The sequence below is a fragment of the Colobus angolensis genome, unplaced genomic scaffold, assembly GCF_000951035.1.
Source record: "Colobus angolensis palliatus isolate OR3802 unplaced genomic scaffold, Cang.pa_1.0 Scaffold23, whole genome shotgun sequence".
NCBI classification, from domain to species: Eukaryota; Metazoa; Chordata; class Mammalia; order Primates; family Cercopithecidae; genus Colobus; species Colobus angolensis.
Window position 1 is genome coordinate 7,309,907 of NW_012115488.1, and position 12,899 is coordinate 7,322,805.

At 43.4% G+C, this 12,899-nt stretch overlaps 1 long non-coding RNA gene across 1 annotated transcript; it reads right to left on the bottom strand.

Moving 5' to 3' along the window:
* Nucleotides 1-982: 982 nt before the first annotated feature.
* On the bottom strand, nt 983-9,866 carry LOC105513389. Its single transcript, XR_001002016.1, has 3 exons — nt 9,493-9,866; nt 7,579-7,627; nt 983-4,134 (listed from the first exon to the last, which is right to left on the bottom strand). It is a non-coding gene; the product is annotated as an uncharacterized LOC105513389 (long non-coding RNA).
* Between the last annotated feature and the right edge of the window lie 3,033 nt (nt 9,867-12,899).

Below are 12,899 nucleotides of genomic sequence, written 5' to 3' on the forward strand. Positions count from 1 at the left end.
TTTTGTAATTTGAACTTGCCAGTAATGAATTCCACCTCTCATCCCAGCCTGAAGCCTGAATTGAAGTTCCCATCAGAAAATTAAAATGTTTCTCTGGATAAAATAACTTCTAAATGAACTCTCTATTACTTTTTGTTTCTTTTTGTATTTTCTGCAATGTAGCTCCTCGCAATGATATTAGTTCTAGTGTGGGAAAATATTATAATTGAGATTTGGTAAGTTATTTGCAGACTTTTCTTTACAGTTTTTCTTTACACTGTGCTGACATTTAGTACAGCCCTGGTGAGGAAAACAATACTACCATTCATAGCTCTAGACGTAGATTTCAATCGACTTAAGCGGGCACAATGAAACTTGGTCATTCACTGGTTACCCATATTGTGTTCTCAAATTTTCTCTCAGCAAAAGTATAATGACTCAGTATTGTATGGTTGCATAGACAAGGGCTCGGAACAAGAGACACTAGTTTTGTCTGACGGTGTGAGAAAGTCGTGAAGGGATCTTTTCTTCCAGATGGTGTTAAATTCAGCTGCCTTTTTAACATTGGCCTTGCACAGCAATCTGCTGCTCCCTTTTCACAAAGACTGCGCTTGGTTCCCACTAGTTAACATGCATACTCACGCAACCTGCAACTTCACTCCAACTGTTTTACAATGCAGTGGTATGCTAAATAAACTTGATCCGGTTTCTGCCAATGTTAAAACTAGCTTTCAAAGAACTACTTAACTGATATTTACACTTCTTTTGACTTAAATATACATGCCTTTGGAATATTTTGGATTTCAAAGAAATATCACCTTATTATAAGGTCAATGTAGAGATTATTTCCAATACCCTTCAAACCCATGCTCAGATACAGTACCTCTCTTCAACACACACAAATAAAACAAAATGTCAGAAGTTTGATGTGTAATAGAAAAAAGAAAAATTGGGACATGTTGCACCAAGAGCAGTGAAACAGCAAAAAATAAAATGAAAATAATAACATTGAAATGTATTTTTATTGATCGATAAGTTATGTAACATTAGTATGATACAAAGCAAGTTTGATATGACAATGGCAAACACATAATTATAATATTGTTTATTTTCCTTAGATGTTGTATTTAACATATTTACATAAAAGACCAAGATGTAGGCAAAAGCTTCAGTAATTTGACTCCATTGAGTGCTTTCAGTAAACAATAGGTTTCTCCAGCAAACATCTTATTGCCTTAATTGAACCTCCTTGAAAAAGAAAACCACACACTTTGTAATGTAAATGTTAATTGTAGTAGACAATGGTTCTAGGTAAATAGCACCCCTGGACACGAAGTAAATGAAAGGAATACAGGCACTTAACAATGAAAGGTTGTTTGCACAAACAGTGCTTCAAATGTAAATAAACAAGGGTCTTCTCAACGGTCACTACAGTAGTAAAACTTTGGCACGTGTACAGCAGCCAAATTGAGAATTTATGTATATAAAGTCTCTCAGACTTTCTAACTGAAACTAACAGTGGTTTAACAGGCTTCTCCAGTCTGAAGTCATATAAGGAATTGAAGCTACAAAGGAAATTGTACTACTTTTAAAGAAAAAAATGTATATTTGGGATTGTCAGTAATCCAGGCCACATGGAAGATAACAGGCTATTTGGGATATTTTCTAATTGCAACGGTTACATTCCTGTGTAAATGCCTATACAAATGTTTGCTTGGTGACATATGGAAAACTTAAGGACTTTTATGAAAAGTTGGCAATGGGGACCTCCAAAGCACCAAAGTTTCTGCTAGGCATAGTATTATTTTTAGATTACATTAAAATGGCTATTTAGACCCATCTAGCTGAGACAATTTCAAAATAAACTTTTTATCATATTGTTATAATCAACTTTCTACAGGTTAATGACTTCATAGTTTTACTTCTAGTGTATATCTACTAGCACAATTAGACCAAGTTCCTAGATGTATCATGCTAAGAGGTAAAAAGCCTCATGAAATTATAATGACTGTTTATATAGAGATATGTATTTTAAAATACAGCCCACCCAAAACAAAAGTAAAAATGTGGTCACAAGGCCATAATCTCATGGACTGAGATTTTGACATTAGGGGCAGGTAGTCATGGGACTTTCTTGGAATTGCTTTCTAATAGGTTGCCTTAAATTCTGAAAATCTCAAACAACGAAGAAAGCCAAACTTAATTATGGCCAGATTAAACAGTGGTTAAAAAATTAACAGAAGCAGACAGTATGCAGCAGCTACAGACCAGTTGGTGCTGCCATTTGGAGAGCTGCAGATGGCTGTGGGTGGGAAATGCCTTTACTTTCTTAAGCGATGGAGATGAGTATGGTGTGTGCACTTGATGTTTTTTTCATACCCCCACCCCCCAACAGGGCTGTCTGTCATAGGCTGCCCGGCCCCGCTTTATCACTTGCCCCCGAGCGTGGGAATCGGAGCGTCCTGCCGTTCACATCTCCTGCATTCCGTTTAGCGGAATCAATTAGGCAAGACAGACCCTCAGATTCCCCACCCCCTTTCCATTTTTGTCAGGTCTATATACGTCCTAATTATTTCAGTTTGGGATGCCAGAGCTGTTTCCTGGATAGACCTGATCATCCTTAAACAAAAAGAGAGGAGGCGCACACGTGGGTTGTGGCGTAAATGTCACTTTCATTTCCAATGCTAGGCGCAGAGTAAGACAGAACATTTTTTTAACACTTTGACAAGAGGGGAGGCGATCTCGTCTCCATCATGTCTTTCTGCTTCAGTAGCTTCCTCAAGGAAACCCTCTTGGAAGAGAGAAGCATCTGTCCTTGTATTTTGAATAGAAGAATAAAAATCAGCCCTTGCTTTTTTTTTTTTTTTTTTTCATTTTTCCTGCTAGCTCTAAGTCCTCAATAGATATAAATTACTAACCTTCCGGTGTAAACTTTTCTGAAAGTCTAATTTCGTACAAATTGACATACAGCCCAAATACATGTAAAGTAATTTCCAAGCACAATCTTCAAATTTTGAGGGGGAGGGGCCTCAGGAAGGAACTACCCAAGTCTACATATTATGGAATCATTTTTAAACTAGGTACCAGACATCTCTGCAACAGCTTTCTAAGGAAAAAATCCCTGATATATAAACTTTCGCCTTAAAATAGAACAAACTGCACATGCATCTTTACTCATTAGCACTATATACTTCTTTGCAGCTGCAACAACCCCTCTCAAGATATATCTGGCACCTTGATATTTTAGCATATGTGTGTCACTTAATTTCCTCTCATCCCACCTTTAATCATAAGGGAAAAAACAAAACAAAAACAAAGTTAGATTCAATAAGTATTCCTGACCTTTCTGGTTTTTACTGTCTCTCGGTTGTAGTCTTTCACTCTCACACGCTCCCCGGCGATCTTGAAGGAGTTTTTACTTTCGGTTATCTAGCTTTATGAAGACCAATACACTCATACAGCTAGATAACCAAAGATAACAACTCGCTTCCCACACAGGCCTCTGTCTTCCTCTTGCCAGACTCCAGGTCCCGATCCTTTCTGGCAGTACGGAAGAGTAGTCGTCCAGGATACTTGCCGCGCTTAAGATTCCTCCTTTTATGTAAATATGACCTGGTTTCTGTTTGTGTGTGTGTGCGCGGCTAAAACATCCAAACGAGATCTGTTGCCTTCAGAGTTTATTCCGAACTTTTTTTTTTTTCCTTTCAGCAAGTAATCTCCGGCAGCGTTGGCCAACAATTCATCTATTAATATCAGAAAATAAAACCAGCTATTAAGGTGCAGCAAGCTGTTACGAGTGAGCAGCAGCATCCGTCCCTTCACAGGCCTCTATTTGCATTGTAAATTGCTTCTTTCTCACGCAAGACTCTTTAGCCTCTCTCTATAGAGATGTATAAAGCCAACGGCAATTTCCAGCGCAGGTTAAGGAGGAAGGAAAAAAAAACCATCCCATTCTATAGAAGTGACAGCTGATTCAAGGATCTGCTCCTGATCCTTTTTGGTTAGGCACCATGAGCTTTTTACCAAGCGGTGGCAGCTTGATTGCACATATCTTGTGTGTATGTGTTTTAGGGGGAAGATCCTCGATTTCACAGGGCTTCTAGGCTGGGAAGGAGAAGATGCCGTCTTGCTGGCCTGCTTGCTGCTGCCCCCGGTCTGAAAGAAGGAGAAAAGGGCCATCATTGGAGGGGCTTTCACTGCCAAATTGTGGACCAGCCCGGCAAGGTCAAAGGTTCGAGACCGCGGGAGACCAAGGTAATGATGATGTCATAAGAAATCTCAAGTACATGGTTATTGATATGCATCAGTGATCAGCCAACTGCCCCACGCCTGCTGCCTGAGCAGCGGCGGCGACAGCAGCAGTAGCGGCAGCATTGCAACAATCCCTATTTTCTCAATCAACATCTCTTCCGCTAGCACTACCGACTGCTCCTGGAAAAGCAACCCGCGGCCTTTTACCTCCTCCGTGCTAGTGTAGATCGTTCTAATATCCAAAGACTGGAAGAAATCTCTCTCTAAGGACAGATAAAAGCATTTCAGATCTGGGGAACGTCTTTGCCTGCATTTTTCTTCTGGCAGTTTGCATAGGCAGACAGATGGAAGGCACTTTGCTATTGCTTAAAGCAGGGCCTCGTTTTCTGGGTCTGGAAATCAGATCTGTATTACGCAGTGAGTCGATGTGTGATTACATTGACAATTTGCTCTGGTGGTGTGTTTTTAATGGCTTCACAGCTCAGTCATGTTTTGTATCTATGTACCATGGCAATAGGGCAGCGTATTTTGTTCTGTAAGTTCAAACTGAATGCTCTTAAGCAAGCGGACTTCATCCTGGTTTTTAAAAAATGACTGCATATGTAGGGTGTGTGTGTTAGAATGCAGCACAGATAAACATTGCAGCATTAGTTTCTAATTCTGTACACAACTCTGCTGTAATGAAAATCCTGAGCCTTTGTCTATTGTTTTAAACATCAATTTTCATATGAAAGGAAAATGTAATAGTCTTGCTTCTGAAAGTATGAAAGAAGCATTGTTACCTCGTGAAGAATACATATAGAACACCTGGATGTTAAGAGCATAACTCTGCCCTGCCTTCCACTTCTCCACCCCCACCTTTCTTCTATCTAGAGAGGAATGCTGTTGTATTAATTAATTAGCCTCATTCCTTTTCTTAGAACTTTTCAAAGTGTGAATATGATCACTTCAAAGAGTCCTTTTCTTCTTCTCTCTCCTTAGTAATGAGTAATCTATGTCTAACACATCGATAATACGCGTAGTTGTAATATTCAAATGTCCCTCAACAGAACATCTAAGGTAACCTACATAAGATTCATATTTACCAAGGGTGAACCTTATGAACTGCTTTTCAAAATTTCAAGTTATGTTTAGTCATATTGCTATTCTTTAAAATATATGCTATTAGAGTAATCTTAATATTCATTGCACATATGACTAGTTTATCAGAATACTCTCATTTCTATAGATTATTTTCCCCAACAACTAAAACACTTTTGGAATTAACATACACTCTTTCATTAATTCAGTGACTTATTCATTTAAGACACGAATGTGAACACGCTTACTGAATTACATACAGAGCACATATATATATAAACCCTATAAAAAAAGACTAGCAAGAAAATCAGAATAGTGAGGAAAAGCCTATAATTAAGAGTTTAAACTACAATATTACACCAATTAAAGATACGACTTAGTAACATAGATGCCAGCGTTTCCCAAGATTTTTTGTTTATTTACTTTTTTGGTAAACATTCCAGTACTGATTATTTAGAAAAGACTAAGCTCTTGAAATTGTTCATCTATTTTTCTTATCAAATTATGGTACAAGAGGTACAATCAGAAATGGCTGCATTGGGTTATACATAAAATGCACAAGCAAACCAAAAACTAATTCAGAGAAACACACCTCCATGAAGTTACTGTTCCTTCTTGAACTATCTGGTCACAACATAAACTACTAAATAAAAATGTAATATATCACTGAGGCACATTTCACTTTAGACATTATGTCAAACAGTAATGAGCTTTGCCGCCTTGGAAGAGTGAGAGTATTGTGGCCTTGCTTTCCAAGACACAGATGCAGAATCATTAGTGATTTGGCATGTATTACTTAAAGCAAGCATGTGGTCAGATGACAGATATTTTTAGAATATCCTTTTGCTTTATATATACCTGGGTGGGGGTTGGTGGAAGCAAAGAGATGTCATGCATTTGTCTGTGTACGTTTATCACCCCCATATCTGTGTGAATTTGCAAAGTAACAGGGCTATATTTCCACACTTAGCAACTAAATGCATTTTTAAAACCAAAGTACCCATCATGAAAGCCAAGACATTGAACATTTGATATGCTTCTACAATTAAAAGCTATAGAAGATACTGTCTTAAAATAGCATATTCTAGGGCAATGCCACATAGTCATATCAATTGGACTCCAGGCCTGGTCCCCATGCCTGGCACATATGACATAGACTCATCATGGGAACCCCAATAAGTAAAATGAACCATTAGGATTATAGGCAGTCTGTTCATTAGCCAGATAGCCAATTAAATATTTTACTCTCCACTGTCTCTCAGGATATGCAGAAATAAAAACTACACAGGAAGGTTTAACACAGAGCATCTGATTATTTTGAATATTGCCAAAGTTTATATGATAGTTTACCATACATATTTCAAAGACTGTATTATTATACAGGATGTGACACAAGTTGAAACAATTGTGTAGCCTTAAAGATTCCTAGCAATGTCTGTCACATACTAAGAGCAACTATTAACACCTACATGTTATATCAGATATTTTTGCTTCAAAAAGCTATTAAGCTGAGCAGAACACCATTTTGAAATCTGCATACTGAAGGATCTACTGAATTTAAATGGTTTGCCTGCTCATTCACTAATAAATTCCCATTAATGGCCAGTAGATTAGGACGTGATTGTCACGCTTGTTTTCTAATATTTTTCTAGGTCTCCAGATGGCTGAAACATGAATTGAAACATTCTGGTTTACTTGGGAGTAAACAATCTCTGTTTAAGTTAAAAGTGAAAAGTTAGGTGTTCCACATTATTTGGATCAGAATTATGCTATTTCATAAATTCAAATGCATTAGGTTTGTCACCAATATTTGGAACACCTCTGAATCCTATTCAGATTACTGCAAAGTACATGAAGAATTGGCCTATCACTGAGATCCCCTTTTAATATTTGGTTTGTATGATTCAAATGCATGTAAACCACAGTCCACTAGTACAGTCAAGACTACCATTTTCTACATAAAAGCCATTTAATTTACAGTGATTTGTATAGTTCAGGTAAGGTACCTGACCGGCTTACTTTCTAACAAAAGTATTCTATTTTTTACTCTGTATCTCAAATTTCTTTTTTATGGGCAGTTACAGGTTATATTTGTATTATGCTTGATACATAATATACAAAGGCTCCCTGCAGAGGAGAAGGCTGCACATACAGAAACTTAGAGCATGAATTAGGAGATATGAAACCCACTGCAGACCTGCCACCCAGTAAATAATACTCTATTTTGTACATCACTTGGATTCTATCAAATGTAAATTTCAAAATTACCTTTGGTTGGTTGGATTGTCTATTCATTTATGCTTCTTTGCAGTCTCATCTGAAAAATAGTCCAGAAAACAAATGATCACAGTTTTTATATATATGAATAAAGTCATGTAGCTATTGCTTCATTTAAAATACTGCTATTACCATGATTCCTTAAAATGCCAAGAGATTCCATAAAACCCCAGTACAATGTATCCTGGGTCTCAGCACCCACAGGGTTAAATATGCTAATTTGCATTTAAATGGAGACATGCATGATAATGTGAATGCAAAATATGCAGAATCTGGAGGGGTTTGAGAAATTAATTTTTCTTTCTTCTTTTCTTTTGTTTTTATCTTGGAAGGAAGAGGGACTCTTAAAAAAACATTAGGGACTTGAACCTTGTAACCTGCCATACAAAAGAAGAGAGTCTTTCCATGTAAGGATTTTAAGTCTGGAACAGCCTTATTTTCTAAATGTTTAAGGAACTGAATTTCCAGGCCTTTCGAACAATGGGAATCCCTGGATAAATATCTACTCCATTAGAAAGATGCAAATAGTTTACTGTAAGGCCACAGCACGGTGAGATGTGCATTCATATCTGTGGCTCCTGATTGGCTCTTTCCTCCAGTAAATCAATGAATAATGTAAAACCTGATTGCTGTAAAGTGGTGGATTTTTGAAAAATTCCCTTCCCCCATTCCCTCTCGATCCAAGATTCAGGAATTCAATACTCCCCCAAATAGGTTGCTTTTCTTTTATGATTTTTTTATGCTTATTGTTATTTTGGACTGGAGGGGTGGGGCTATTGGTTTTGCAAAATGAAAGTATTGCCCTGGTTTAATTACGCTGACTGTGGGAGCTCGCTTCCTGAGACAGCGCCCTAATTACCGGTGCCAAGGTGGAGAAAGGAGGGTGGTGGGCAGAGGTGGACACCAAGAAAGGGAGGAAACGGAATCCGACTCTGCGGTTCTGGGCCCAAGGCAGCCACAGCTCCAAAGGGGCCCCCGGCCGTGGCCGTGACTTGACAGAGCCTCCGGTCTAACTTCTGATCAATTCCACTGCTCTCCTGACCTCTCAAGACAGTCCCCCATTCAAGCACCGCGGGTACATTTGCAAGATAAAACGCCGCAGACACTAATGCAAATACATTGCCCGAGTTCCCATCACCCTGGGTTCCTGTAGATAATTCCAGGCCACAGAAAGGAGTTCTTGCCTTCCACAGCCGGGTCTAGACTCTAAGCAAACCGCAAAGACCCAGCTCCGTTTGGATACCAGAAGCGTCTTAAGCTGAACCGCTCCAAGTACCAATAACTAACCACGATGGTTGCATCTTGATGAATCTGAACTTGGGATAACCCTGTAAAGCGGCCTCTTACCTCCCAAAATTCAAAAGGCAAAGAGAAAAGGGAAGTGGAAAGCCACCAGATCTAGTTAGCTACTGTACTAAGTTTTCCACCAAAATCTAATCAGACCCTCGTTTCCTTGTCAGGTAATTGCAACTTTGGGGGCGGTTAAAGGGAGGCGAATTATTCAAAATGCGAATTCGAATCCAGAAGTGCAAAATACAAGTGCATTTTGCTCTAGGTTTAAAAGGGAAACCCCCACCACCACCACCACCATCACAAAATTACATACAAAAATTCCCTTTTCCAACGCGAAGATTTCCTGGCATCTCTCTGCGATTGGGGGTCAAGCTGCTGGATAATTAACAGTACTGGCTCAGAAAACTCACGAGATCAACAGGTTTAACATCCGAGGCACACAATCAATTAGCTGAAGCAAAGCCCCGGACTGGCCCTCGGAGCGGCCCGCAGCGGGGCTCTGCGGGCACCGGCTAGCGGGCGAGGTGAGGAGTGCGGGAGCGGGGCCGCGGCGGGCACTGCTGGCCTCACGCCGCCGGCAAGCTGCAGCCTGAGGGCCGCCACGATACTCACTTGATCTCCCTGCGCCAGGCAATGCTGCCCCCCAAATCCAGCTGGGCAGGAACCGAGGCGCCTGCTGAAAGACAAGATCCAGAGTCACAGCACGGCCGCAGCACACAAACAGGCTCCTTTCGGCGTCTCCAAAAAAAAAAAAAAAAAAAATGTGTTTTTCTCATCATTCCTCTCCTCTGCTCAGCACATTTAAAACTGCCGCTCAATTCCACATGGTGATTCTTGGTTGATTGCGTCTAAAATAGTTTAAATGGGTCTTCCCTTCTGGGGAGAGGGAGAAGGGAGCAAAAGACCAAGGAGGAAAAAAAAAAAAAGCCAACTTTTCCCCCCCATGTCAGGCACTTGCTCCCTGAGCCTCGGAGTGGAGAGTGAAGTGGTGTGTGCGAGGCTTGGCAAGTTTTTGGGGGGGCTGTCCAAGGTCTAGTCCAGCCCCCTCTGCCGAGGAGGACGTGCTCTGAAACTCAACCAATTTCCCCACTGCTTTTGTTACTGATGAACTGAAGCCCTATTGTTCATCCATTGCCACGGTCTTTTTCAGTCCCCACACTACGTTCTGCGTTGCCAGAGATAATGAATTTGCACCCAAACCTCTCATAGTCCCCTCCTGACAGACGGAACAAATTAGAAATGTCTCGTCTGAAGGAAGGCAATGGCTACATTTTCCTATTGTAGGATGCAAAGCACACATTTCTTTGGAAACTTCTTTTGCGTTTTTTAAACATCCTTTTCTTCTCTTTTTCTTTTTTCCTCCAGTTTTTTTCCTCTCTTGGTTTCTTAAGATTCTTCTTCTTTTTTTTTTTTTAAATAAAGAATCGCCCTGTCGTTTTTCCAATGAACCGTTTTATGTAACTTGTGAGTCTTCCTAACCTTCTTCCCCTTCTTTCCTCTCCTTTCTTGACTCCCTTTGCAATTTTATTTACAAACTTGGAGAATGACCTTTTGACTCGCATACTTTTTTTTTAAAGGTCTTTTGGTTCAAGTCCCCCTTCTTCACTCCTTCCCGTTTGTATCGTGGTTGTTAAATGTGTTTGGCTAAAGACAAGAAATGCATTCTAAAGATTTTTATTCTCTAAACTCTAGAGCTATTCTAAAGGTACCAGGGACGCGCCATAGGGGTTATCTATTTGAGGAGGAAGAAAAAGCGTGTGTGTGTATGTCTGTGTGTGTGTGTGTGTGTGTGTGCGCGCGCGCGCGCCTCCGCGCGCCTGTCTTCCCAGGAGACACGGAGAGATGTGGGAGGGTGGGGGTGGAAGTGTGCATACGACAGAGAAGGGTGGGGGCTTCGAGGGTAAGGTGGGCTTCCTGCAACACAAGCGGGGAGGCTGTCAGGGGTGTGGGCACCGGAGTGCGGGGAGGCGGTGCAGGAATCCGTTCCGCAGAGTGCCGTCTGCCTCTGTGGGCCTGTTTGCGCGCCTGGGGCTGGCCGCATCGTGGGCGCGGGTATCTGCGTGCCCGGGTGGTAGTTCCGAGCCTGCGCGCGTGCGACCGGGTACGGGAGGGGGGGAGTGCCGTAAAAATTCAGACGAGTGGCCCGTATGTAAATGCGGCCCGGGGGGAGCAGGGAGGCGGTAATGAGAGCCGCTGGCGCTCAGCCCCGCCGGCGGTCCCTAGCTTTCCCGCCAAGTGCAGCCGGAGGACAGACAGCCATGCGTGTCCTTGGCGGGAGAGCCCCCACCCGCCGCGCGCGCCCGCCCCCGCGCACACGCACACACTCCCCTCGCAGGCGTGGGGCCTAATGGCCACGAGCATGTCAGGAAAACAAAGCTGGGGCTGCGAGGTGGAACGATGAAACGGCAGACTTGGCAGCCGAGGGCAGAGCGGAGGGGCCGCCACCGCAGCCACCGGCGCCCCTTTCTTGTCTGCTCGCAGCTCTGCCCTCCGGCCCAGAAGAAGCCGAGGGCCATTTCTTAGCTGCCCGAGAGAAGGTGGCGAGCAGAGGAGGGGGCGGATGTGTACAGGGAGGTGCCAGCGGCCCCGTGCGCGGGCACGCACACGTCGGCGCGCAGGGATGCCGTGGGCGGAAGGAGGGGAATGAGAAGGCCTCGGCAGCGTCTCAGGGAGGCACTACCTCCGTGCTGAGGCCGCAGAGTTCTAAGTGCAAAACACCAGGCCAAATCCGGCAAGGCGGCGGCTATGGAATGGCTCACACCTCAAGCCTCCTTCAGCAAACAATGCGATGGGAAGCACCTGGCTGTTCAGGGGAAGCCTTTGCTGGCTTCTCTTTTTAAAGGGGTGAACTCGAACCCCAACCTAGGAGCGCTGGCCTAGATGGCTCCTCAGATAAGTTCCGGACGTGGCTGTGGAAAGACTGATCTCTCTCTGCTCAGAGCGCCTACCTCGGTGCTCACTAGCGCAAGCACCTCCCAACACACACACACACACACACACACACACACACACACCACGGCACTCCCATCACTTTAAAACGCGCGCTCATCACCCTGCTGTTAATGAAGCCGCTGCGCGTAATGAGTGCACAGGTAAATAGGTACCGAAACCAGAAGTCTTCGCCACTTGGCTGGGCGATTTACCTCTCCCTACAGGGAGCACTTGTAGTTATCTTGCTTTAGGAGTGATTTGCTGTTGTCTGTGGTCTCCCCCTCCTCTTCTTGTGGAGAGAAGCCAAAAAAATATATATGTTCCGTGGTCAGAGTCTTCTTTCTGATAAGCTACCCGAGCATTGGTCTAAAACATTTGCTTAATCTGTTGGTTTTGGTTTGTTGTTTGGGGGCGTGTTGCTTTTCTGAGGGAAGCAAAAGAACGTGTGTTTGGTGGGGCTGGCAGCTCAGGACAAGAGTCTGCGTGTGCGGCCGGAAGGTTGGCGAGTCTGAAAGCCGCGCGGTGCAGAAAGAAGGCGGCGGCTTGTCCTCCCCCGGGGCCGGCACTGGCCCCTTTGGCACCTCCGGCCTCGGCTCGGCTACTGCCGCTGCCGCCCGCGCTCTCGGGTTCCGCCGGCTGCCGCTCCGTGTTTTCCCCCATCCCGGATTCACGTTCAAGGTTTAGCTGCGAGGTCACGTCCATTGACGTCAGCTCCCTGTCTCCCTCTACGTCCGGCTACATTTACATACATCAAGGAAATTAGGGCATTAAAAAAATATGCAAATCCTGCGCGAAGAGGAGCGGGTGCATTCCTGGCGCGATCGCCTTTTATTGAAGCTTTTAATTAAAGGGGCCAGTTGGCGAGCCCCTGAAACAACCGCCAAAACCCCCCAAAAGAGAAAAATAAACGCTGTAGCCTTCGAGAACGGTTGTTTCGGCTCCTGTTCTGTGGGCGGCTGAGGACCGCCGGCTGCCCGGCTCGGAGAAGAACAGGTTAGAGGAGGCAGCTCCAGCCCATGCATAATCAGGGCTCCGCGGCGCCTCCATTCTTTCCTCCTCCTCCTCCTCCTCCTCCTCCTCCTCCTCCT